General features: G+C 41.3%; 1 protein-coding gene across 1 annotated transcript in view; it reads left to right on the forward strand.

Annotated features, from left to right (window-relative positions):
* TMEM150C (transmembrane protein 150C) overlaps positions 1-26654 on the forward strand; it is a 378392-nt gene that overhangs the window by 313307 nt on the left and 38431 nt on the right. The window contains exon 10 of the mRNA XM_073542890.1: positions 256-388. The gene's annotated coding sequence lies outside the window, so the exon portion shown is untranslated. The remainder of the gene's footprint in view (positions 1-255; positions 389-26654) is intronic.

Here is a 26654-nt window from a genome sequence, read left to right on the forward strand (position 1 = left end):
TCTATAGAAAAGGACTTTTTTCAACACTAAACTTTATCAACATGCACAAGAGACAAATCTAGCATGCCAAAACAGCTGCAAAATACGCACAAAGAACACAAGAAAAAAACAGGAAACCATGCTGAAAAAATGTGTTAACTTACCCTTGGGTCAGTATTTTACTCCGTATTTGTAAGCCAAAACCAGGAGTGGGTGATAAACACAGAAGTGGTGATGTGTTTCTATTATACGTTTCCTCTGATTGTTCCACTCCAGGTTTTGTTTTACGGATCCGGATGTAAAATACCGACCAAATACTGAACTTGTGAACGTGGCCTTAGACTGACCTCTGGTGCCGATGCCGTTCCAGCTTTGTCAGCGCTAGCTCTCCTGGGAATCGCGTGACTTGGTAATATATTACCAATTAATATAGCTTTAATTCTTGTATAGTTGCAATCATATTTCTAAGTCCCAGTAATGCCATATACTTGGAGTAGATGCTCACACTATTGTGTATTACTTAGCTGCATGCAGGCCGTATTACATCAGGATTAGCTGCGGATTGAACGCTGCGTACAGCCGCAGCATTTAATCCACAGCGTCCAGATGTTACAGCATAGTGGAGGGGATTTTATGTAATCCCGTCTCCACTATGCGTCCTAATATGCCAGACATGCGGCACGTCTCCGCAAGGTAAATAACCCGGTCTATGTATGCGATGCGGGGATACCGCATGTGTTCAATGAACACCTCCAGAATCACCGCACGTACAGAAGGGGGCGAGGCTTTGGGCAGAGAGGGCTTTCCGCTCCGTCCAAAGCGCAGGCAATGCGCTTAGTCGAAACAAACCCTTATAGTCACGCGTCTCTCTCAGGCCACTAGTGGAAGGACCTTGAATTGGGAAAAACATTTGCTATATTTGAAGGAATGACGCTTTTTCACTGCACAGGTGATTTTAGTCATGTGAATTCATAAAAAAATATTTTTCAATCTCAAAAAATTTGTCCGTTTTTGCTACAAAATCTCAGTTTAACTTGCACTATACTTGTCAATGTATCTACTTTTCTAAGTATGTGAAACAGGCCAAAAAATATCACAAAACCTATGTCACATGGTCTGTATAGTATAGTATCAGTCCTACTATAGAAGAAGTCCTCCTACTATGTGTTTACGAATGTAGCATATTTTTGTTTTGTTTTTTAAATCGCCGGTATAGCGCTTTTAGGAGCTTATTCACGGAATCAACAATTCCCCAATTGGTTTCCAAGAAAGGAAATCAATGGATTGTTTAACACAGAAGAAATTTGATAGCATCCAAATCAAATTTTTAAAGGGATTTTCCAATTTCTGAAAATCCCTGTCTCCCTGATGCAGTTTGTTTTAAAAAAAAAAAAAAAATTCTGTCCTGTACTTACTATCTCCAGGTCCAACACGGAGTCTCAGCCACTGCTCCCACTGTCATTGTCTGCAGTGCCGATGTCCTGTCGACAGGGCTGCAGCCAATAATTGTGCTCAGCGACTCTGAGTAATTGGTGTGATGTATTCTAGCAGAGCCCTGAGGCGAGTAAATGGCAGCTCTGAAGACAATGACAGACATCGGGAGTAGAGACGGATACTCAGTATGGATTGGGGTGTGGGAGTAAAGGAAAGTTGGTTTTTTTTGTTTGTTTTTTTTTAACTGCAGTCTGGAACAGGGACTTTTTCGAAAACCAGAAAACACATTTGGTTCTTTGATTTTTTTTTTTTTTTTGCCAAAAATAATACAGAAATAGGAGCAACAGCATTTCGACCCATTAAAGAATAAAAGCAAGACACTGGATTTGGATTTTGTCGCTACACCTCTTGTGCTAGAATTGGTTGGCGATAAGCGGTCAACTCTTTTTAGGCAGACGTGCATCAATATAATTAGGACGCTTGGTGCTGTCTCACATGCCTTATATTAGTCAATGAATAATTTTGTGGTGTTACTGTGACACTAAACATTACTTGTACAGCTTAGATATGGTTTTCACACTAACTTCAAGTATCCATGTGGCAGCTTTAACAAAGAAGATATTTTCTGTGAGCATACTGTATATTTGCATTAAATATAGAGCATTGCTAAAGGTATATATTCTGTGTAAACTTAAAGCTCTATAATACATATCCAGGCAGCTAAATGTTACATGTTTATGCTCGTTTTAGTATTCTGCAAGATATTTTTGTTTTATTTTTTATACATGATAAAAAAAATCTATTAATCTCTTAAAAAGTACCTATAAGGTGTAACTTTGTGTGATCACTATAGCATTTACAAATTTTTTCCTTATAGGAAAAAAATATTCAATTTAGGAAGTTACAATGATATTGGTCTTCTTGGTTCCTAAAGCAAAATTCCTACTGCTTTTCACCATTTTAAGGGGTTTGTGCAGCACCTCTTATTTCCGCATTGGATACCTGAAACCTGGTAGATTTCATACACGTATACTATTAATTATAATAGGGCACATACAGGATATCGGCCTCTGTAATTGACGTGCCCAGTGTGCACCATGTTTATTCATGTCCTATGTGGAAATGGGAACCACTGCACAGCCTTAAAGGGAATCTGTCAGCAGGTTTTGCCACCTCATCTGAGAGCAGCCTGATGTAAGTAAAGAGAATATGAATCCAACAATATACTGCTATTCTGACATGATCAGAGGTTTTAGATTTAGCAATGCAGCAGAGCTGAGAAAGCTAACCCCACCCTCACCTGGTTCTGTATATACAATGTCCGTAGACAGTGAGCTGCCTATCACAGGAGGGGGTGTGTCAGACTAGCATGCATGCATGCACTGATGTGTCCCAGCAGTGATAAGCTACTGGTGCTTAAACAATCATTGCAAGCAAACAAAACCGCAGAGCTTGAAAAGGGAGGTATTGATGAAACATGTAATTCAACCCCTTCTTCATGCTGTTTTAAGATTATATCGCAAAAACCTGCAAACAGATTCAAAAACTAATATTAGGACAACCAATGAAACATGTACACAATCTCACAATCAAATAAATGAGTTTTAGGGTTCATGCGCCTTATCTGTCAAATGACACCACTCTCACAAGACCTCTTCTAAATAAGTGACCTGCTATCAAAATAACTTTTAGTTTACTCCTGAATATTAACAAATTAACAACTAGGTATTACTGTTACTCTTGTCAAATGAGTGTGTCCATTCACCATCTAATACTGGAAGAGCTAAATAGACACCCCTATTTGGTAACACCCAGTGGTAACTTATTAACTAACAAACAGGGCCAAAAGTGAACGAACAGAACTTATGGAGCCTCCAATGCAAAAATGGTATCATTGGAAAGGTCTGCCCGATGAATAGTAATGAATAGTAACTTTTAATAATATACTATTTCAATAGGTATTGAATAACTGAATTTTCTGTAAGTAGGGAAATCGGAACAATATAGAATGATCAAACAGGAAATGTACTGTAGAAGTATATGGCAACCTCTGGTTGTAGATTAGATGCTCAAGTAGGGTTCCAGCCTGTTTTCCAACAAGTAAGTAACCACCAGTTTAAAATAAACTTTTTGCTGAACATTAACTTTGGGAGGGTTATATACAGTAGATAGCAGGTACATATCTTCTCAAACGTTTCTCTGACAATGCATAACATTTTCCACACAAAAATTCAATCCCTTTTCTCTTCTCTTGTTCTCTGTCTTCATTATTCCTCACTAGTTCACCACAACTAAGCTTGACACTACAGTTCAGATAGCCAGAGTCCTTTGCTCAACCCACAGTTCCGCTTCATCTAGGTAAATATATTGCCAGTATGACCGGTACTTACCTTCACTGTCCCTGACGCTCTGGAATCCCCGTCCGGGGCACTCTTTGTCTTGCATACTTTGTCCTGTCTAGGCCTATTACCTTTAGGAGTTATAAACTCTGGGCCGCACTACTAGGCGTCCTCTCCCAGGACCCTTTCTCTGATAAATCACTCTCTCTGTCACGCTTTCTCTTTTCTGCTCCGGATCATGCTTTCTCCCGGTTTCCTCTCTAAGGCTAGTTTCACACTAGCGTTTATGAGCGCAGCGACGGCCTGCGCACGGCCGCCGCTAAGCCCCGCCCCCTGCCGCGCCCCGCCGGCAGCTCCGCCCACCGGCACATGACGCTGCATGTGCCCTGAGTCCCCTATCTTTATCACAGGGGGCGCAGGCCATGCGCAGTATGCGTTTGGCGGTGCATGCGCCTTTTTGACGGTGCGCCGACGCAACCAAACTGCAGCAGGTTGAGTTTGGCACAGGGCGGCGCACCGTCAAAAGGACGCATGCGCCGCCAAACGCATACTGCGCACGGCCTGCGCCCCCTGTGATAAAGATAGGGGACGCAGGGCGCATGCAGCGTCATGCACCGGTGGGCGGAGCTACCGGCGGGGGCGCGGCAGGGGCGGGGCTTAGCGGCGGCCGTGCGCAGGCCGTCGCTGCGCTCATAAACGCTAGTGTGAAACTAGCCTAATTAAGGACACCTACATCATGCGGTACTGCGCCATGCTCACATTATGCCTTAGGTCCTTTATTTACGCACACTGGTCCCTTTCTAATATTCAAACAGGAAACACTTTCTCTTCAGGTTATCCCCTCCCACTCTGGGCCCGTCTCATACATTAACTCCTCTTATCCCTACTGTCAGTAATTAACAATATCATCATCATCAATGCACATTGCAGTTGACCTTACACCAACACTTGTTTCTTCAAGGGGGAATTTGGGCAGTATGTCCATCTCCTTACAGTGGTGACGTGTTTCTATTATACTTTTCCTCTGATTGTTCCACTCCTGGTTTTGGCTTACAAATACTGATGTAAAATACTGATCAAATACTCAAAGTGTACATGTGGCTTAAGTAATACATCTCTGAAATTGAGGTCTCTATCCATACCTCATGCTGCTGTCAGGTTACATAGCAAAAACCTGCTCATATATTCCATTTAAATGCATTTTTTGGCAATTTTTTTATATCCCAATTTTTATTGAAAAAAAATAATCTTGCAATTTTTTCCCCACTGAGACTTTTTTCACTATATCTTCCTGTTATTTGAGGAAATGCACTTGTACATTAACAGCAGTGAACAGCTCTGACCTTGTCTTTTGTCTAGTGAGCCTGTGAAAAGGTCCGTGTAAAGAAAGGGGGAGCTGTGTCTGTTGTGATATGAACTTTTGTAAATGCTGGATTATGTGTTATCAGCTGTGTACATACAGTAGATGTTACCTCTCATTGTAATCCTGCCTCTTTTGATAAGGAGCATGCTGAAAACACTTCCTGAAAGAACAGGGAGCATGAGTCTAAAAAAAGACCTGGTGGACACTGTGAAAACTGCAAAATTACTACCGTAGTTTTTTTTTTTTAGTTAAGATTGTGATGTGAAAATAAAAAACTACATGTACCACAAAAACTTGATTTAAACAATAATTTATTTCTGAAGACACTATCCCTTTAAAGAGAATTACATAAGGAAATATTTTCAGAACGTTTTCATTTAGAGCATTCCTTATATCAGTCATACACACATATGTGCCATATCTTATGTTATGGAGATCTCTAAAACGCATACACATGTGGCTTTCAAACACTGCAGGAAAAGGAGAGTTATTTTATATATGATATATGGATTAGATAAGCAGAATATATAAATACTTAAAGATTTATCATAGGAGGCACATTTATTTTAGTTGCCTTTTTATTTTGTTACCACATCTAACTGTGAAGAAAGAAAGAATTACTTTTATGTAATAGTCATACTTTTGCCTTATTTTTTTTTTATAATGATATTGTTTGCCATTTTTTTACATTACGTATTTTATACAGTTATTAATGAAAAGTGTACTACTCTACCACTATGCTTTTTATTACAGTTGGGTCCAATAGATGTCAGACACTGATTCTGCATATGCTTACCCTCCTGGTAGTATATGGGCGTTCAGATGTATACGTCCATAACGTTCCACGAACATGTCGTGACTTTAGCCTTACTATGTCCAGCTTTGCCTCAATTTATTTTTCTCCACTGGATCCAAAACAAACATGAAGCAACCTTGCAAATAGTGTTATGAAAAGTAGATCTATGTGATCCAGTGTGTAATGGTGGAGCAGGAGCTACAACCTATAACACTGTAAGGGCTCATGCAGACGACCGTAGTTTCGGATTGAGTGTGATCCTTCAAAACATCGGATCACACTCAGAACAAACGTATTCAATGAAGCTGTGCACAAGTATAATTTTTTTTCCTCGGACTGAGTGGTCCATGGGAAAAGCATGGCAGCATCCACGATTTCCCTCCAATAATCGGATCGCACTCGGCCATTCAAGTCTGAGTTTGTGAAAAAAAATCTGTCCGTACTCGGAAGATTTCTGAGAAAAACGAATCTCACTCTGATCAAACTATGATCAAACTCTGATCAGAGTTTGATTAGCATAATTGGACTGATTTTCTCGGATTGTGTGACCCTAGCCTAAAGGGGGCTTTACACATAGCGATATCGCTAGCAATATCGCTAAAGCGTCAACGATTTTGTGACGCAGCAGTGATATCACTAGCGATATCGCTACATGTGATACTCACCTCCGACTGGCTCCCTCGCTGGCTATCGCTGATCGTGTGAGATCGGCCTGGTCCATTTCTCGTCGTCGGCTTCCTGTTGGCGCCGACGAGTGAGCCATGGACGCAGGTGGAAGACGGACACCCTCACCACGTCTGAAAGGTAAGGGCAACCGCCGCTGCATCGCTAGTGAGATCTGCCTGTGTGGCAGCTCACTAGCGACCATTTAGCGATGCACCAGCGATCCTGACCGGGCTGTATCGTGGTCGGGATCACTGGTGCATCGCTAAATGTAAAGGGGCCTTAAGAGTAAGGTTGGGTTCAAATGTCTGTATTGAAAATTGAGCCGGTTGCGTCCACAAATGCAACATGACTGGATCCATGTAGAATTCCATGTTCTTGACCTCGTTGCGGACAGTTGCAAGACCTACTTTTATATTCCATGCATTATTCTGGTCCTTAAAACAAACCAAAATAGTGAAGGGTGCAATTGATTTTTTTTTCTCACAGACCACTGGGCTGAGTGGAAAATCGGAAATTTGCACGATAATGGGTCCATGTGATCTCCATGGCGTACACAAGGACAGCACTGATTATACGCTCGTCTGAACAAGCCCTAGCATAGTTATATGTGTAATGCTCATATAGGAATTGGACTTTTATACAACAACACTTTCAGAATGAACCAATCCAAGCAACATAAACTAAAATATCACCAGACATGTGAACTAAAGCACAATTTCAACTACTTCTTGTTTGGTGCTGCTGATTTTCCACATTCCCAAGATTCAAACATTCTTGCCAAGCTCTTGATTTCACATATGAACGGAGACATTTTTGACAAATTCTGTTTGTTTTTTTGCTTATTCCTTTTGTGTTAAAGTTCAAAGTTGGCCAACTTGTTGACATGTCATGGTCTTGGATTTAGCGCAGAACTTGTTACCTCCAGTTGTGTTTACTTTGGCAAGATTTACAGATCTAGCAAATTTAGACACTTCTCTCATCCTTTCAATGTCCTGCACATTTCTCAAACGTTGCATAGAGGCATCTTACCACCACCAAGTGGTCACATTGAGATAGCAAGAGCCTAGTGGAAAAAAACTGTGAAATATCGTGATTTCTATATATTATTACATCATTAACTTTTCTTTAGTTGACTAAGAGGAAAAGCAAAATGTACGGCCATTAAGTACATTCAAAATGCAAGTCATGCAATAGTAGCTGCCATATCTGGCACAAATCATGGTTACCAAAAATCAGACTGCTCATTCCAAAACCTTCTACCTCTACCGGTTGTCGGAAGGTTGATAAATGAGCTTACATGGAAAACTGCCAACAAGTTGTTAGGAATCTGATTAATGGGTAATGAATCTAATGCACAAAATATTATCTTGTATTATTTTGAAACCATGTTCTCAAAATCTTGTATGTATTGATCCTCTGTCTCATAGGGAGAAGAGGTCTTGTTGCTCTTAAAAAAAACAAAAAAAAAATACTACAGAAAAGACCCCTTTTCTGTGCGATAGCAAAGATACTTGAGGCTCTGTCAGTGTTTAGAAGTCAGATTTCACTTTATTACAGTAATACAAAGAGTTTCTCACATCTTGCCACATTTATTTTATTTTTTTTTACTATTCATGGTATTGAATGTTATTGTTTGTACTATTTCATTGTAAATAATTGAAATAATTTTGTTATATTTTTATAGTTTACAGCATTATTACACTATCATTTTAATACAATAAAAAATTGTCATTTGGAATGTCATGTAATAAAATGTATTCTTAACCCTTCTTGTTATTATACATTTTTTTTTTAAATAAAATCTCATTTCATGACAGCCTGCCTCTGTTTCTATGCCCTTTCTTCACTTTTAAATTAAAGGGAACCTGTCACCATGAAAATCCAATCTGCTGGCATTAGATTATAAACCCAGAGGAGCTGAGCAGATTGATAGTTATGTGAGAAAAGACTCAGTGTTACCTGTGTTTTTATCATTTAATCCTTTCCTGGGATTTTCAGTCTAGTGGGCGGTTATTACGTCTGTCAGAAGCCACAAGTTCAAAATGCAGTGGGACAGACTTGGCACAAGCCACTCCATCTGACAGACTCCAGAGAAATCCCAATGCCCTTTAACCCCTGTAAAGGGATCTGGATTTACAATAGGACCCAATGGATGGCTACCATGGAAGGACAGCTGTCCAGAGGCAGGAATGGTCACCAAGCAGGGTCAAGCCGAGAGATCATGTCAAGGAAAAAAATCAGGAGGCAAGCGGGTAGTCAGATTCAGTACACAGGAAAGCTAAAACAGACGACTAGAGCAAGACTCACATCGAAACGCGTTGATCTGTCTCACATGGAGACTGTATCTGCCTGGATAACTATTTTGGAAAATGTTTTTCCGTTTTAAGTAACTAGTGAATAAAATATAGAATAAAATATATTTTTTAACCTTTCCATTCCACGCTGGATTTTTTTTCCTCTTTTGTTGCATTACACAGATACATACAAAATATTCAGTACCTATACCTTATGCTAAGTCTTTGGAACTTACCTAATATGATTCTATAATTAATAGCTCTTCAGTCAAATAAAACACGCCCCCTGATGGAGTAACCCTCCGAAACGTGTGTTGGGGTGGGTCGCTGGACTGCTGGATCTGTGCCCTCCACCTATTAGGTAAATATTCATGCTCTGTATTTGTTATCCGTCCTTGGGTGTCTTTTATGCATTCAAGCCATGGTGAAGTGTATACCTATTACATGGTAATGACTAACTTATTCAGCCGGCCATTTAGGATGGTGGCAGTGCACATTCATTTGATCATACATATGTATGTACCATATGCACTTTGTAATATTTTATGCACTTTATTCATATATGTATGATGTATTGGTTCTGACGGTCCAGTAACCCCTTGTATACCCATGCGGTTTGCGGATGCCCGCACTCCATAATTCACTGCCCCTTTTGTATCTGGATTTGTCCTAATAAAATAAAAAAAATTTTCTTGGATTTTTTTTGGTCGCTTCTTTTGGAGCAATAGCTCAGTTTTTCCCCTTAATTGCAATTGTCCATATTGTTCTTCTGTTGTGTCTGCTAACAATTTGGTACGTTGATACTGGAATATTTAAAATGCAGACACTGGTCATTGGCACTCTAATATAGTCAAGTAAAACAGTAAACTTTCCCAAAATAAAAACATAACATATAAAACATCTATAAAGAAACAAAAGGGAAGAGGCTCCTGCTTGTCACAACTTATTGTTCAAAATCTATGTTAAGAAAACGGTGGGTTGGTGAAGACACAAATATTAGTGTTGTTCCTCATTCCTAAGGGTTGGGAGTCATAGAGAAGAGTAAAAACTTAACAGCCTGCGGAAAATGAAGACATCTATTAAGCTGCAAACTAAAATTAGCTTGTGGCCTGCAAGAAGTCTGGTGAGGATAAGTACTGAAAGCTTCCTTGAACTTGCCAGATGCTTTGGAAGAACTGGCCTTCACAGGTATGTAGGATACTTGTTGGAGACTTCTTTAAACTTCTGCTTCTCACTAAATTGGAATATCATCAAAAAGTTAATTTATTTCAGTTCTTCAATACAAAAGTGAATCTTATATATTATGTAAAGTCATTACAAACCGAGTGATCTATTTCAAGTGTTTATTTCTGTTAATGTTGATGATTATGGCTTAAAGGCATTGAAAACCCAAAAGTCATTATCTCAGTAAATTAGAATACTCTATAACACCAGCTTGAAATTTATTTTACAAATGTTGGCCTACTGAAATGTATGTTCTGTAGTGCACTTAATACTTGGTCGGGGCTCCTTTTGCATCAATGCGGCATGGTATGGAGTTGAACAGCCTGTCGCACTGCTGAGGTGTTACGGAAGCCCAGGTTGCCTTGATGGCAGTCTTCAACTCATCTGCATTGTTGGGTCTGGTGTCTCTCATCTTCCTCTTTACAATACCCCATAGGGTATTGTAAAAAGGTCAGACAAGTTTGCTGGCCAATCAAGCACAGTGATACTGTTGTTTTTAAACCAGATATTGGTACTTTTGGCAGTGTGGACAGGTGCAAAGTCATGCTGGAGAATGACATTTCCATCTCCAAAACGCTTGTTGGCAGAGGGAAGCATGAAGTGCTTTAAAATTTCCTGGCAGATGGCTGCGCTGACTTTGGTATTGATAAAACACAGTGTACCTATGCCAGCAGATGACATGGCTCCCCAAACCATCACTGACTGTGGAAACTTCACACTAGGCCTCAAGCAGCTTGGTCTGTCTATCTACTCTTCCTCCAAACTCTGGGACTTTGATTTCCAAATGAAATGCTATATTTACTTTAATCTGAAAACAACACCTTGGACCACTGAGCAACAGCCCAGTTCTTTTTCTCCTTGGCCCAGGTAAGACACTTCTGCCATTATCTATTGGTCTAAATTGCTTGACACAAGGAATGCGACACTTGTAGCCCATGTCGCAACACATCAGACTCTCACAAACAACGGAAACCTTCAAGAAGAACCTGAAGACCCAACTGTTCCAACAAGCCTACAGCCTGCAATGATCCTTGGTCTACTGAACCACCGCACAACCAGCTCTACCCTCTCATAGTGTATCCTCACCCATCCCTGTAGACTGTGAGCCATCGCGGGCAGGGTCATCTCTCCTTCTGTACTTGTGTGTCCCTTGTCTTGCACATGTTTATTGTACTTGTCTATATTTCCCCTTTTCCCAGTAAAGCGCAATGGAATAAATGGCGCTATATAAATGTATAATAATAATAAATGTCCTGGATACGGCTGTTTGTGGTGGCTTTTGAAGCAATGACTCCAGCAGCAGTCCACTCCTTGTGAATCACCCCCAAATTTTGGAATGGCCTTTTCTTAACAATCCTTTCATGACTGCAGTTATCCAGGTTGCTTGTGCACCTCTTTCTACCACACTTTTTCCTTCCACTCAACTTTCCATTAATATGCTTTTGTACAGCACTCTGTGAACAGCCAGCTTCTTTAGCAATGACCTTTTGAGGCTTACTGTCCTTGTGGAGTGTGTCAATGACTGCCTTCTGGATAGTCAGTAGTCTTCCCCATGATAGTGGAGCCTACTGAAACAGACTAAGGGACCTTTTTTAATGGTTAGTAAGCCTTTGCAGGTGTTTTTGTTAATCATTCTAATTCACTGAGATAATGACTTTTGGGTTTTCATTGGCTGTAAGCCATAATCATCAACATTAACAGAAATGAAAGCTTGAAATAGATCAATCTGTTTGTAATGACTCTATGTAATATGAGTTTCATTTTTGTATTGAAGAACTGAAACAAATTAACATTTTGATGATATTATAATTTAGTGAAAAACACTTGTATATTATTTATTAATTCTATATACCGAAACACTTGTATATTATTTATTAATTCTATATACCGAAACATATCATTCTTTTTTCATTCAAGTTGTATATTTTTAGTTCTCTGTTCTCAATATTATCATGTGGTAAGCCATCTTGCTTGAACCGTTGTTCCACTTTAACAGTAGTACATGTAATGGACAGATTTGCTTTAGAGTAGACATATGCACCATAGGAAACAGTAATCTGAATATAGTTGTGTTACTTAAATGGGAGAATATTCTAGCCATGCTCTGTGACCTGTGCAGAAGTCACTTTACAGGGAGGTGATGAAGGTGAGCTGTAACTATCACCTATTAAAAAAGTGGATCTTTTGTCTGCTTTTAGCTTGATTTTAACACATACGTTGCTGATGATGTCTTTCTGCCCTGAAGGTGGGGGAGACAGTGGGTTATTTGGTCCATATGCTCTTCCAATGATAAGTCATATTGAAATGACCAGTTAATCAAATGTTTTCTGTGCAAGCCTAGGATACATTGACCAAGATATATTGATGGAGCGCCTGGTAATTTTATGGACAACTGATATGTGATGGGTTTTTTTGTCTTTATATGGTACAACCTTCCTAAATAAAAAAAAAAAAAAAAAAAAAGCAATATGAAATTATGTAAGAAACTGCTTTAATAGCTTCCGATAAGACTCCATGGTATTGCTGACAGAGTGATTCCTAGCCCTGTTATTATTTAGAGATAGTTCATAAATGCACAATTGGAAACTTGGGATCGCAATTACTTGAGTCCCAGAGGACATTGGTCTTGTTATGAACTGAATCATAAAAATCTTGGATTTTACTCCTGTTTCTGTATAAAAATAGTCATGGAAATACAATAAACTGGACAATTTGTACGGTAGCACCTTATCCCAACCTGACAAGGCTGACGTTTGATAGATTTCTTTCCAGTTCCAGGAGCTGTTCCAATCCCACTATAGGTAGGGCCTGAGCCAAACACTGACAGCACAGTGTAATACACAAGTAATGCAATCATAGGATCTCATGTACAAGTGCATTTAGGAAACTAATAAATATCGTAAGAGAATGTTTTTAAATGTTAGAAAAAATAGGAAAACATCCTCACTAATATCTCACTTTTAACAATAAATAATTGTTTAATCTGGAAAAAATAAATGTGCTTTAAAAAGTCAAATTTTTGGTATCACAGACAGTGTCCATAATGATGCTCATTATAAAAGTAAATAATTATTTATCCCTCTCAGAGAATGCTGCTGCAAAAAAAATGGAAAAATCCACACGAGAATTGTCACTTTTGTTCATCTCACATCACAAATAATGAGAAAACAGAAACAAAGCCAGCTCACCGACAACCACAGCAGGTGCACGGAACTACGTCTTGATCAAACATCTATTAGATGCAGGAAAAGAAGGGGTCATGTTGCAGCTCCTGAAAATTGGCTTCAGTCTTTATTAATCCATATAAAACGATACATGTAGTAGAGTGCTCCTCTGGAAATGCTAACACAGGGAATTGAGCGACGCGTTTCGATCTTTAACAATCTTTATCAAAGCTTTGTGTTAGGGTATGTGCAGACGCTGCGGATTCTGGCCGCTACGGATCCGCAGCAGTTCTGCAGACAGTGTACAGTACAATGTAAGTCTTTGGGATTTACAATCCGCAGTGCACATGCTGCAGTTTTTACACTGCGGAAAAGCTGTGGTTTTGAATCCGCAGAAAGAAATGACATGTCAATTCATTCTGCGGATTCCGCTGCGGTTTGCCACCTATTTTCTTGTCCAGGTGTCAAACCGCAGGGGAAAACCACAGGTAAAACCGCAGGTCATTTTACCTGCGGTTTTACCTGCAGATCCGCACGGAAAAATCCGCAGGTGAATCCGCAGCGTGTGCACATAGCCTTAGTATTTCCAGAGGAGCACTCTACTACATTTTATATGGATTAATAAAGACAAGTCAATTTTCAGGAGCTGGAACATGGGCCCTTATTTTCCTACCAATACCATATATACTCGAGTATAAGCCGACCTGAGTATAAGCTGAGGCCCCTAATTTTGCCACAATAAACTGGGACAACTTATTGACTCGAGTATAAGCCAAGGGTGGAAAATGCAGCAGCTACTGGTAAATTTCCCCCCAAAAAATAGATACCAATGAAAGTAAAATTAATTGAGACATTAGTAGGTTAAATATGTTCATGATGGCCCCATAAGATGCTGCATGCAAAATACACCCCATATAATGCTGCACAAAGGTTAATAATGGCCCCATAAGATGCTCCATAGAATAATATGCCCCATAAAGGTTATGGCCCCATAAGATGCTCCATAGAATAATATGCCCCATATGCTGCAGCTTAAAGGTTATGGCCCCATAAGATGCTCCATAGAATAATATGCCCCATATGATGCTCCTTAAAGGATATGGCCCCATAAGATGCTCCATAAAGGTTATGGCCCCATAAGATGCTCCATATAGGTTATAGCCTCATAAGATGCGCCATACAATAATATGCCCCATATGCTGCTCCATAAAGGTTATGGCCCCATAAGATGCTCCTTATAATATGCCCCATATGCTGCTCCATAAAGGTTATGGCCCCATAAGATGCTCCATAGAATAGGCCCCATATGCTGCTGCTGCAAATAAAAAAAAATGACATACTCCCCTCTCATCGCTGGGGGCCAGGTGCCAGTGTCCTGAGCAGGCAGGGACACCGGTTCGCTATGGGGGCCAGGTGCCAGTGTCACCACTGGCTTAGGGCCCCGACTCCTGCGATATTCACTTGTCCCCGTTCCACTGCTACGTGCTACTGTCTTCTGGGTCCTCTGCCAGTGACTGTTCAGGCAGAGGGCATGCACTAACTATGCCATTGTGCCCTCTGACCTGAACATCAGTCAGAGGACATGGAGGACAGAGTGGTGTGGGACAGGTGAACATAGCATGGCTCCACCCGTCCTCCCTGTCATACTCACCCCCTCCTGACGCGGTCACTGCAGCTCCTGCTTCTCCCTTGGTCTCCAGCACCACAGCTCTTCCAGTGTTCAGCGGTCACATGGTACCACTCATTAAAGTCATGAATATGCGCATATTCATGACGTTAATGAGCAGTACCACGTGACCGCTAAACACAGGCACCAGAGACCATGGGAGAAGCAGGGGCTGCAGAGACTGTGCCAGGAGGGGGTGAGTATGATCTGACACCCGCGCTCACACAACGACCGCCTGGTATATGACTCGAGTATTAGCCGAGAGGGGCACTTTCAGCCTTAAAAAGTGGGCTGAAAATCTCGGCTCATACTCGAGTATATACGGTACATATTATAGCTGGTTATAGCTAGGGATTGGCAAAGATTTTCTGAACAAGTTTGCTAATCTCAAATTCCGTACGCACGTAGCACATTCAGATTCCTCAAAGTCAGCAAAATTGGGTCACAGTTCGGTAAATGATCGCGTTTTGGTAAATGATCGTGTTTTCATTTTGTCTAGCAAAGTGGTGCTGTATGATGAGCAGGGGTGATGGGGGGATGTGTTTTATGAGGGGAGGGGGTGTGTCTAGGTCAGAGGAGCTGTGGAGTGTAATTTTTTTTCTTTAATACCAAATGTGTGTACATTCTGGCAGCCAATCAGGGCGCAGAAATCATTCACTATGTCATGACACAAGGTCTTCTTTGATGGGCTGCTGAAGTTGCATGTCCCTGGCCATATAATATGTGGACATCTTGTTTTGCTGTCGCCATTTTCTCAGTGTTACAGTGTAGAGAAGACGCTCCTGCTAATGCTGCTGCTGCTGGAAGTGAACTTGTCAGTTAGCTAGATAGGATCCTGTCCTTTGTGAAATCAATCTTCCAGCATTTAAGTAGATTGTGCTAAAAATGTGTTGCAGTCTCAGGAGGCACTATTTCCTAATCGAAATCATTTTGGCAAAAACTGTGCTTCAGTGAGAAATCAGAAGGCCAGATTATCACTTAAAAATCATTAGGCCTAATATTGGGGTTCAGCCAGGAGGCCGTATTTGCTAATTCAAATTGTTTGGGATAAAACTGTTGCAGTGAGGAATCAGAAGGCAACAATTCCTAACCAATATTGTTTGGGCTAATACTCTGGTGCAGGCACCAGGCCTCATTTTATAATTGGAATCGTTTGGGATAATACTCTAGTGCAGGCATAAGACCTCATTTCATAATCAAAATCATTAGGAGAATAGTCTGGTGCAGGCAACAGGCCTCAATTCATAATCAAAATTGTTTGGGAAAATACTCTAGTGCAGGCACCAGACGTTATTACATAATATTTATCCTATGTACTAACAATGTGTTGCAGGCACCACACCTCATTTTATGATCCAAATTGTTTGGGATAATAGACTGGTGCAGGCACCAGACCTCATTTCATAATCAACATAGTTTGGGGTAATACTCTCTGGTGCAGACACCAGGTTTAATTTAATAATATGTTTCCTTCATACTAATAATGTATTGCACGCACCAGACCTCATTTCATTATTTCATACTCCAAATCATTTGGTCTAATACTCAGGTGCAGGCACCAGACCTCATTTGATAATCGAAATCATTTGGAATAATAGTCTGGTGCAGATACCAGACCTCATTTAATAATCAAAATCATTTGGGATCATACTGTGGGGCAGGCAACAGGCCTCATATCATAATATAAATCCAATATGCTAACAATGTGTTGCAGGCACCAGGCCTGATTTCATGATCCAAATTGTTTGGGATAATAGACTGGTGCAGGCACCAGGCCTCTTTCATAATCAAAATCGTTTGGCATAATACTCTGTGGCATAATACTCTGGTGCAGGCACCAGACCTCATTTCATAATCAAAATCTTTAGTACTAATAGTGTAGTCCAGCCACGGGTCCACATTTCAACATATTAATCTTTTGTGTCAATTCTGTGGTCTAGCCACTCTATATCAGTCAATAAATACTAGATATTAATTTAGTGACAGGTGACTGACAGGTCTGGGCTTACAGTTGTGAAACAGCTGCATAAAAGAAGGGAAGGGTACATACAACATGAGTGGGAAATAACGAGGTCGTAGTGGAAGGGGGATAGGCTTGGTGCTCAACGTGTACGTGGGTTAGTTGTAAATGTTACTGAAAGCTCAACTGAATAACACCGTCTCATCCTATCCAAAAACCACTGATAACATCTGTTACTCGATTCAATTTCTTTGACAGCCACACAGCGGTCCACCTTGTAGATGAGGCTCAGAAAGAGCATGTGCTCCAGTGGATAGCAAGCACTGCATCAAGTGTCTTCTCCTCCTCTTCCACCACCTTTAATATTACACACAGTACAATCTTGAAAGGTGGCATCCCAATCACCCTTGTTTCCCCCTGCGTCACAAATTTCCAAACACCTAACCTGATTGTGGAGAACCATAGATGGACAAAAATCATATAGAACCCCTGTAAAGTTAATACTTTATTAATGCAATTAAAAAAACAGCAACAGTGGTTCACACCAAAAGATCACAAAAACGCAAAAAACAAAAACGTAGATAAATGGATATATGGTATATACAATTCATAGGAAAGATAATTAAAAGGTACCAAAGTCTCTATATAACCCATCAAAAGATATAGTAATTCAGTTGTTTTCACTAAGTGTGCACCTGGCACCAGATATCAAAACATAAGTGATTTTCACCATAATAGGATGATCCAAACAACTGCTACCACAAGATTGGGTAGATGTAAAAGGAGGCTCAATGGTACTTCATCGGCCAATGTTCAATTGGTACTCATCTTGCAAGATGCCACCTGCCCTCCATAGTTATCGCCTCAACACGTTTCGCCTCTCTTGGCTCATCAGGAGGCCCGATATGTCCACAACATGTGTCCCGAATGCCTAACCTGATTGTGGAGAACCATAGATGAGCCATTCTGCAGACCTGTTCACACATTCAATTCCATGGGCATCAGATGTCTGCTCCCAGAGATTGACAGAATAAATAGGAGGAAAACATCTGCACCGATGCCCAAAGCTTTTACATGTTGGATCCAGGGCCGGACAAAGTAGGGTCCGAGCAGTAGCCAGACCCTTGTCTCCAGACGTTATTCCTTTGGGTGGAGATGATGCCTGATGAGACTCAGATTCCAGGGCCGCAGGCGGTCTGTACTGTGGTGTCAGGGCAGAAAGAGGAGAATGACTCTCAGGGTGAGGCCTGGGAGAACAGAGAGGATGATGATGAGGTTGTAGATCCCACTTAGTGTGACCCCTGAGGCACGCAGCTGAGTAGCTCTGCAGAGGGGGTTATGTTGTGGATTGATGCACAGACACAAAGTGATGCAACCATGACAAGCACTGCATCCTCAGCCACAACTGTGGCTTTGGCCAGCACCGGGCGCGAGTCTGCAGTTTGCAGGGGCAGCAAGGGTTTCTTAGCCTGGGCCTTTTTTTTGACACCGTGAAGGATTACCCAACTCGCATTATCTGCCATATTTGTAAAAAAAAAGACTCGTAGAGGCAAAAATTGCAATATTTTGACTACTACATGTATGAACCGGCACATGCGCAAACAACATGCCTTAGTGTGGGGATCTTACTGCGTTAATATGCGGAGTAGCGGGCCTCCCCAACAACAGTCTGTCCCATCAACTACATCTGCTGCTTCTTCCTCTGTCACTGTGCCAAGTGTTCTCACACAGGTCTTCTGCCACAGAAACACTTGTTAACCCCATACAGTTGGGGTGAATGAGAACCCGTCAGCTGTTACGGAAGTGGAGATGGCTGCTGTTTTTGTTTCACAGAGCACAACACATCTTTCTCAATCCACCATAACATCTAAGCCTGCACCACACTGACAGCACAGCAGCCAGCCCTCGGTCCCACTGTTGTAGTCAGGTAAAAGAATGTTCCCTCCTACACATACCAAAGCTAAGAGCTTGAATGCCACCATCTCCAATCTATTAGCCATGGAAATAGTACCTTTCCGCCTGGTGGATACAGATGGTTTCCGAAAGTTGATGGTCATTGCAGTTGACCAGTACCAGTTGCCCAGTCGCCATTACTTATCTAAGAAAGCTGTGCCTGCTCTACACCAGCATATCGCAAACATCACCTGTTCCCTGAAAAAAATGTATGTATGCCAAGGTGCATTTCGTCACTGACACCTGGATGAGCAAACATGGGCATGGGCGTTACATCTCGCTTACTGGGCACTGGGTGGCTCTGGTGGCTGTTGGAGCAGGCGTTCAAGGGGCTGCTCCACAAGTCATGGAATCCCCAAGGCTTGCGGGACAAACCTCTCCACTGCTTCTAGGTCCTCCACTATCTCTAGGGCCTCCACCTGTGCCTTCAACCTCTACCTTAACGAGACACGCATTCCAAAAGTGCAGAGAGAGAGAGAATCCTCCCCGCCTCCATACTGCATAGTCAGGTGTCACCGCAATCAGGCAGTGTTAAAATTAATATGCCTTGGGGATCGCAATCACACAGCTGCAGAGATGTGGACGGTTAATAAGGATGAGTTAGAGCAATGGCTGTCCCCGCTAAACCTGAATGCAGGGAAGGGTGTGTGCAAACCTGGTGATGGCCCTACGCCAGGGCATCCTCACACACGTGCCTTGCATGGTTCACATCCTTAACCTGGTGGTACAGCAATTTCTTTACCACTATCTCAGTCTGGAGGTACTGCTGCAGAAAGCACCGTTGCCTTGTGCTCACATCCGATGATTGCACCCCACAGGTCATCGACTTGTATCACTACAGAGGTCTTTCGGCCTATTGGTTAACTGTTTGATTTGCGATGTTCCGACATGATAGAATTCCACTCTACACATATTGCAGTGGCTGTGGCAGCAGAGATGAGCACTGGTGCAGTATATCCTTTTTCATTGCCTGTGCCAGCGCAGTACGGACATGGTGCAAATCACGCTTGCGGAGTGGGCACAGATTAAGGGACCTTTACATCCTTCTATATTGAAATTGCTACTAAGATGGTTAGTGCTGATGATGTCATTAGCCTTACTATTCCGGTTATCTACATACTGGAGCACACTTTGAATTGTCTGCGTGAGGAGGTGGTGGCTTCAGAGGAAGAGGTGGAAGTAGAGGAGGATGCGGAAGGGATAGCAATATTTCTAAGTTCCGGACTGTCATCGCACAAGTGGGTGCTATGGGAGGGTGGATTTCAGTGATTGAGGGGGCTCATGGTACCAGACAAAGTGTTAGTGAAGGTTCAGGAGCTGAGGTCAAATTGGTAATGGATGGGCAACAGCCAGGAGATGAAGAGGATGATTCCCTCTCTGTTATCCGTGGTTGGCGGGAGTGGACGGAGGAAACAACCTTGAGTGTTACCTTGCCACCAACACAGCATGTTTTGGACCTCCTGGAAGTGCCCGACACATGAGCGCCTTCTTGCACTATCTTCAACATGATGCCTGCATACTTAGGGATAGAAATAGTGCTGTTAGATCCATGGTACAAGAATAAAGTTTGCCAGATGCGTTCCCTCTGTAAAGGGACGCACGCATGCCTAAGTAACGAAACACGCTTGTAGAAAATCTTAAGGGTGGTTTTCTCCAAGACAACAGTGTGGCACATAGTGTGCATCGCAGGTCTAGATTTCTAACTCTGGGAATGTCAAGACAAAAAGCTAGCAGCATCAGTAGCAGTGTAAGTGGCGTAAGCAATTTCTGTGAGTCATTTCACACATTTTTTAGACCAGCCCGTGTACCAGTCTGACATGCTGTGAACGACTGTAGAAGGTGGTGCAGGAGTATCTTAAGGTCAATATAAATTCCATCAGGGAGAATATGAATATCAAAAGACTGACTGTCACATCCAAACAAAAATTAGGTTTGAACAGGTGCTTACTAAGAGTAGCCATGTCATATACAACCAAACAAATAAAGTAGCACTGTGTAGCACTATAGCATACCAACATGAAATATATGAAAATTGAATTGCATTACTGCACTAGAAATATGAAAAATTGAAAATATTTAGCGCATAAATTAGCCAATTCATGTATACCTGGCAGACACGATAAGGCGATTCTTGTTGCCAGGACCTAATGTCAATCCTCTCTTAGACTAAAGTCTACATCTCTATGGCAACCTGATACCTCATGCATGGCCCATGGCTGACTGCTGATGTGCCATTATAAAATTGGTGCCACTTTTCATGGTGTCTGCCCCTAATTTTATCTGTTTGGGAAGCTTTTTGTCACCCCTTAAGGCGTGGTTCGGCAAACCTTTCTGCGATCATGTTGGGCAAACATTGGAACATTTGGCGAACCGAACTGAACCTTGAAAGGTTCACTCATCTCTAGTTAAAGCAGCTTTCAGAAGATGAGGGAAAAAATGAAGTATTTTCGTTATAAAATTATTTACTTATGCAAAAATAGTAAAATGTTGTTTTAAAAAAAGGTATAAATTGGATAACCATATAATCCTCGTCAATCCACGCTATAAAATGAGATTATTCATATGATGAATCCCGATAAAAAAATATACAAAAAACAAACCAATTTTTGCTCATGCAGGATAGCACAAATGAAATAAAAATGATGAAACAGTCATATATTACCATGTCTCTGAAAATATGGCAACATAAAAACAGATGATTTTATGTCAAACAGCATATTTAATGTACAAACGTAATAAAAATCCATAAAACTGTCCACAGATCCACAGAATAAAGCTAACATTTAATTTGTCCAGAATGTGAATAGCGGAAAATATAAAAGATCAAATAAACAATAGCAGAACTTCTGTGCTTTTTTGTATTCCTCCACATCAAGAGTTAAGAAAAGGTAGTAAGTTATATATACCACAAAATGCTTCCATTGACAAATACAGCTTATCCCCAAAAAAAACAAGACTTTATATAGCTACACTAACAAAAAAAAAAAATAAAAAATACAATGGTTCCTGAAATGTGAAAATGAAAACCCTAAAAAACATGCTGTGTGCTAAAGACCACAAATAGGCAAGTCCTTAAGGGAAACATTGCCACCCTTTTGTTGAGACATTAATATTTCAATAAAAGGAGTGGACTTGTCACACCACATGCCTGATGTTATAAAATACACTATTCATAACTGGACTCTTTATTTAAGGGGTGGTGTAACAGTGAAATCATTTTTTGGGGGGGCCAAGGATGGTTTTAGAATAATAAACACACCCAAATTCCAGCACCCCAGTGGATGAAGCGCAGGCTGTTCCAGACGTCTGCGTCAGCTCTTCCCCATTAAGTAGCCGCAGGACCATTGTAGCCAGTGATTGGCTGCAGATGTCAGGTGACTAGAAGAGCATGTCATCAGCGAAGCATCCATTGCACCTTGACCACCACAGCTAATCACAGGCTGCAGCAGACCTCTGAATGAAGTAGACACCACTTCCCTATCCGCTGCAGATATCAGGATCAGCCTTTGCTGGATTCACAAAGGTGATGGAAGGTTACTTAGTATTAGTTGGTGTAACTTGAAGCTCATAGGTCCCAATGCAAAAGCTGTAATGGGGTCCACAATTACTGCAAGTCTTTAATAGTATTGGTCTTTTCATATAGGCTAAAGAGACTTTTGGGGCCCTTTAGGCTCCAGGGCCCCGGTGCAATTGCAACCCATGCACCTATTGTAGTTCCATCCCTGCTTAGTATGCCTCCATTTAATATTTTAAAAGTAAAAATAAATGCAGGGTCCGGCTGGGGTTTCTGGGACCCAGAGGGAAAACTGACCCAAGGGGCCCACCCTAATAATAATAATTTTATTTCTATAGCGCCAACATATTCTGCGGAACTTTACATTATGGAGGGGACTTCTACAGACAGAAGACATTACAGTATAACAATAAACACATATATCAAAACAGATACCAAGAGGAATGAGGACCCTGCTCTCAAGCTTACAATCTATAAGGGAAAAGGGGAGACACGAAAGGTGGATGGTAACAATTGCTTTTATTGTTCGGACCAGCCATAGTGTAAGAATCTCAGGTGTTCCTGTGATGCTGCATGAACCAGATGACAGTCTAAATATGTAACAGTACAGACACAGAGGGCTATTAAGCGCATAAAGCATGTGACAACATGATGTGAGGAACCTGGTTATGGTAAAAATTTTGAATGGGCCACACAGGGATATTTAGGTTAATGTGTTGAGGCGGTAGGCCAGTCTGAACGCTTTTAGGGCACACTTAAAACTGTGGGGATTGGAGATTAATCATATTAACCTGGGTAGTGTATTCCAAAGAATTGGCACAGCATGTGAAAAGTCCTGGAGACGGGAGTGGGAGGTTCTGATTATTGAGAATGTTAACCCCAGGTTAGCAGAACGGAGGGCATGGGTAGGGTGGTAGGCTGAGACGAGGGAGGAGATGTAGGGTGGTGCTGAGCCATGGAGTGCAGTGTGGGTGAGGGTAATAAGTTTATTCTGAATTCTGGAGTGGATGGGTAAGCAGTATAAGGACTGGCACCCTACAGCTCTATGCAAATAACTTAGCCGTTATTCCCAATATAGTGGTACGTTGACTGTAAAACACAGGTGGCTCCTGCACATGTACTGTGCACCACCATAACTGCGATGTTCAAATACGGTAGATTGCAGTAAAGGGTTCTTTGATGAAAGCAAGTTATCACCGATCCACAGGTTAGGTAGGCAATAATTAATTGATCGGTGGAAACCGACATTGGAAACCGCATCGATTGGAAGAATTGGGAACTCTTATCACTGACAGGACACTTTTATCCCCAGGCTTGCCTCACCTTCCTGTGCTACCTGGCATCCTCTTGTGGCTTCATATTCAGCATGGTTGTTAAAATGGCCACCGACTGCAGCTGTGACAGGAAGCTCTGCAGTGTGACAGGCCACGCGCTGATGTCACATAGCAGTAACATTGAAAGGCCGCCGGCCTATCAAAGTCTGCAGCAGTCATTGTGCAGCCTCTGATAGGCTGGCAGTCAATTAACGTAACTGCTATGTAATGTCGATGCGTGGCCTGTCAAAGAGCAGAGCGCCCTGTCACAGCTGCAGCCGGCGGTCATCTTGATGCGCGTCGTCACAAGGGCCTGCTCTAGGGTTTTGTGGGCTTCGAGTGAAAGAGTCTCAGTGGGCCCCTTTAACACATACCATGATTCATGATGCACAGATAAGAAATACAGGTATAGTACAATATATAGGCACCACATAGTCCTCCATACAGTATTATTGGGACCACATAGCCCTCCATACAGTATTATGAGGACTACATAGTCCTCCATATAGTATTATGGGAACCACATAGTCCTTCATACAGTATATAATGAGCCCCATATATTGCTCCTCTATACAGAATATAATAAGCCCCATATAATGCTCATTTATACACTATATAATGCTCCTCTATACAGTATATCATGGGCCCCATATAATACTCCATACAGGATATCATGGGTCCCAAATAATGCTCCTCCATACAGTAGATCACGGGCTCAATATAATGCTCCTCCATACAGTATATCATGGGCCCTATATAATGCTCCTTCATACAGAGGATCATGGACCCCATGTAATACGCCTCCATACAGTAGATCATGGGCCCCATGTAATGCTCCTCAATACAGTAGATCGTAAGCCCCATGTACTGCTTCTCCATACAGTAGACCATGGGCCCCATGTAATGCTCCTCCATGCAGTAGATCATGGGCCCCATGTAATGCTCCTCCATATAGTAGACCATGGGCCCCATGTAATGCTCCTCCATACAGTAGATCATGGGCCCATATAATGCTCTTCCATACAGTACATCATGGTTCCTATATAATACTCCATACAGTATATAATGGGACCAATATAATGCTGCATACATAAAAATAAAACCATCAATTACTCATCTCTCCCATTCCCGCTGCACGTCCGGTATACTCTGCGTCTCTCCTGACATCACAGTGCTCAGCACAGAGCAGCTTAGTGCGCTATGATGATGTCATCGCGCCATCTGCCCTGAGACGTCGTAGATTAAGAGGGTGCGGAAGATACAGCTGCTTCTGGGAACTAGGAGAGATGAGTATTGGGGGGCCGGTGCCAGCACTGGCACCAGGCTCCCCTGACTCAAGGGCCCCATAGCATGTGTCCCACCCCCTCGTTTGCCCAGGGTGCCAGCACTTACCTGGGTTCTCAGGGTGGTGCCGCTGGCCCTTCCTTTGATGGCAGGTCAGGGCAGCATGCATGCACCTTTGTGCGCCTCTGCCTCCTGCAATTTTAAAGGGCCCACGTCCCTAAATTTTTTTCTCCATCTTCCTCCTCTCTGGGGCCCAGTGGGCATTTGACCGGTGTCCCAGTGGGCCAATCAGACCCTTATTTGTATTTCACTATTGGACAACATAACTAAAGGTTACATCATTTACCCCAAATATAGCACTGATACACTTTCCTGAATGACTCATTAACCAATGTATCATTTACCTAATAACAGAAAAGAAAAGGAAGAGAGGACCCAGACAGATTTGAAAAAGATCTTTGTGGGCAAACTTTTTATTTATTATAGGCAAAATAGGAATACATATCTTTCGTAGAAACCATGTACATATCACTAGCTGATGATAGACATTATTATTATCATTATTATTATGTATTACAGAACTGCTGTAACCTGATGGCACTTTTTTCATTTTTATCTAACCTTTTATTATTATGACATTTGTAGAATGCAACTTTAACTTCATGGATCATTTTCAATTTCTATTTCACCATTTATAATGATGACATTGTATTAGAGAACTGCTGTAACCTGATGATACCTTTTAAAATTGTATTTCACCATTTATTATAATGGCATTATATTAGAGAACTGTTGTAACCTGCTGGAAATATTTTAATTTCTATTTTACAATTTATTATAATGACATTGTGTTAAAGAACTGCTGTGACCTGATGGACCTTTATTAATTAGCATTTCACTATTTATTATAATGACATTGTAACAGAGAACTGTTGTAACCAGATATAGCCATTTTAATTTCTATTTGGTCATTTATTATCAAATTTTATTAGAGAACAACTATATACTGACGGAAGCTTTTTTAATTTTGGTTTTGCCATTTATTATAATGACATTAGAGAACTGCTGTAACCTGATGGATCATTTTTACATTTTTATTTTGCCATTTATTATAATTACATTATGTCAGAGAAATGCTGTAACCTGATTGAACCTTTTTAATTTTTACTTTGCCATTTTGCTTTTTACATCCTATTCATCTTTTTTGGAAGATTCATTGTTTTTTCACTGAAATTTGCAATTGGACTTTCCTGAACTATTCAAACAAAAAAGGAAGCACTCTGTAGCACCATAGCATGCAAACATGAAATATGAAAAATGAATTGCATTACTGCATTAGAAATATGAAAAATGTAGAAAGCTAGCGCATAAAATGGCCAATTTATGTGTACCTGGAAGCCATGTTAAGGCATTTCTCGCTTTCCAAGACCCTAAACTAATATCAATCCTCAGACTAAAGTCTTCATCTGTATGGGAACCAATGTAAATCCTCTCCTTAGACTGAAATCTATATCTCTGTGGCGGTGTTGTGGCCCCGCTGTGATTAAAAATGTCTGTGGCTAAGATGTGCAGTGCTCAGTCAGAAGGTTAATTAATACAAATTTAAAAAAAAACTGACCGTCACAGCCAAGCATAAACTAAGTGTGAACAGGTGCTTATTACCTAGAGTCACCAACTCCTATACACTCAAACAAAAAAGGAAGCA

Source organism: Dendrobates tinctorius, unplaced genomic scaffold, assembly GCF_039654945.1.
Source record: "Dendrobates tinctorius isolate UK_male_01 unplaced genomic scaffold, ASM3965494v1 ptg000011l, whole genome shotgun sequence".
Taxonomy (NCBI): domain Eukaryota; kingdom Metazoa; phylum Chordata; class Amphibia; order Anura; family Dendrobatidae; genus Dendrobates; species Dendrobates tinctorius.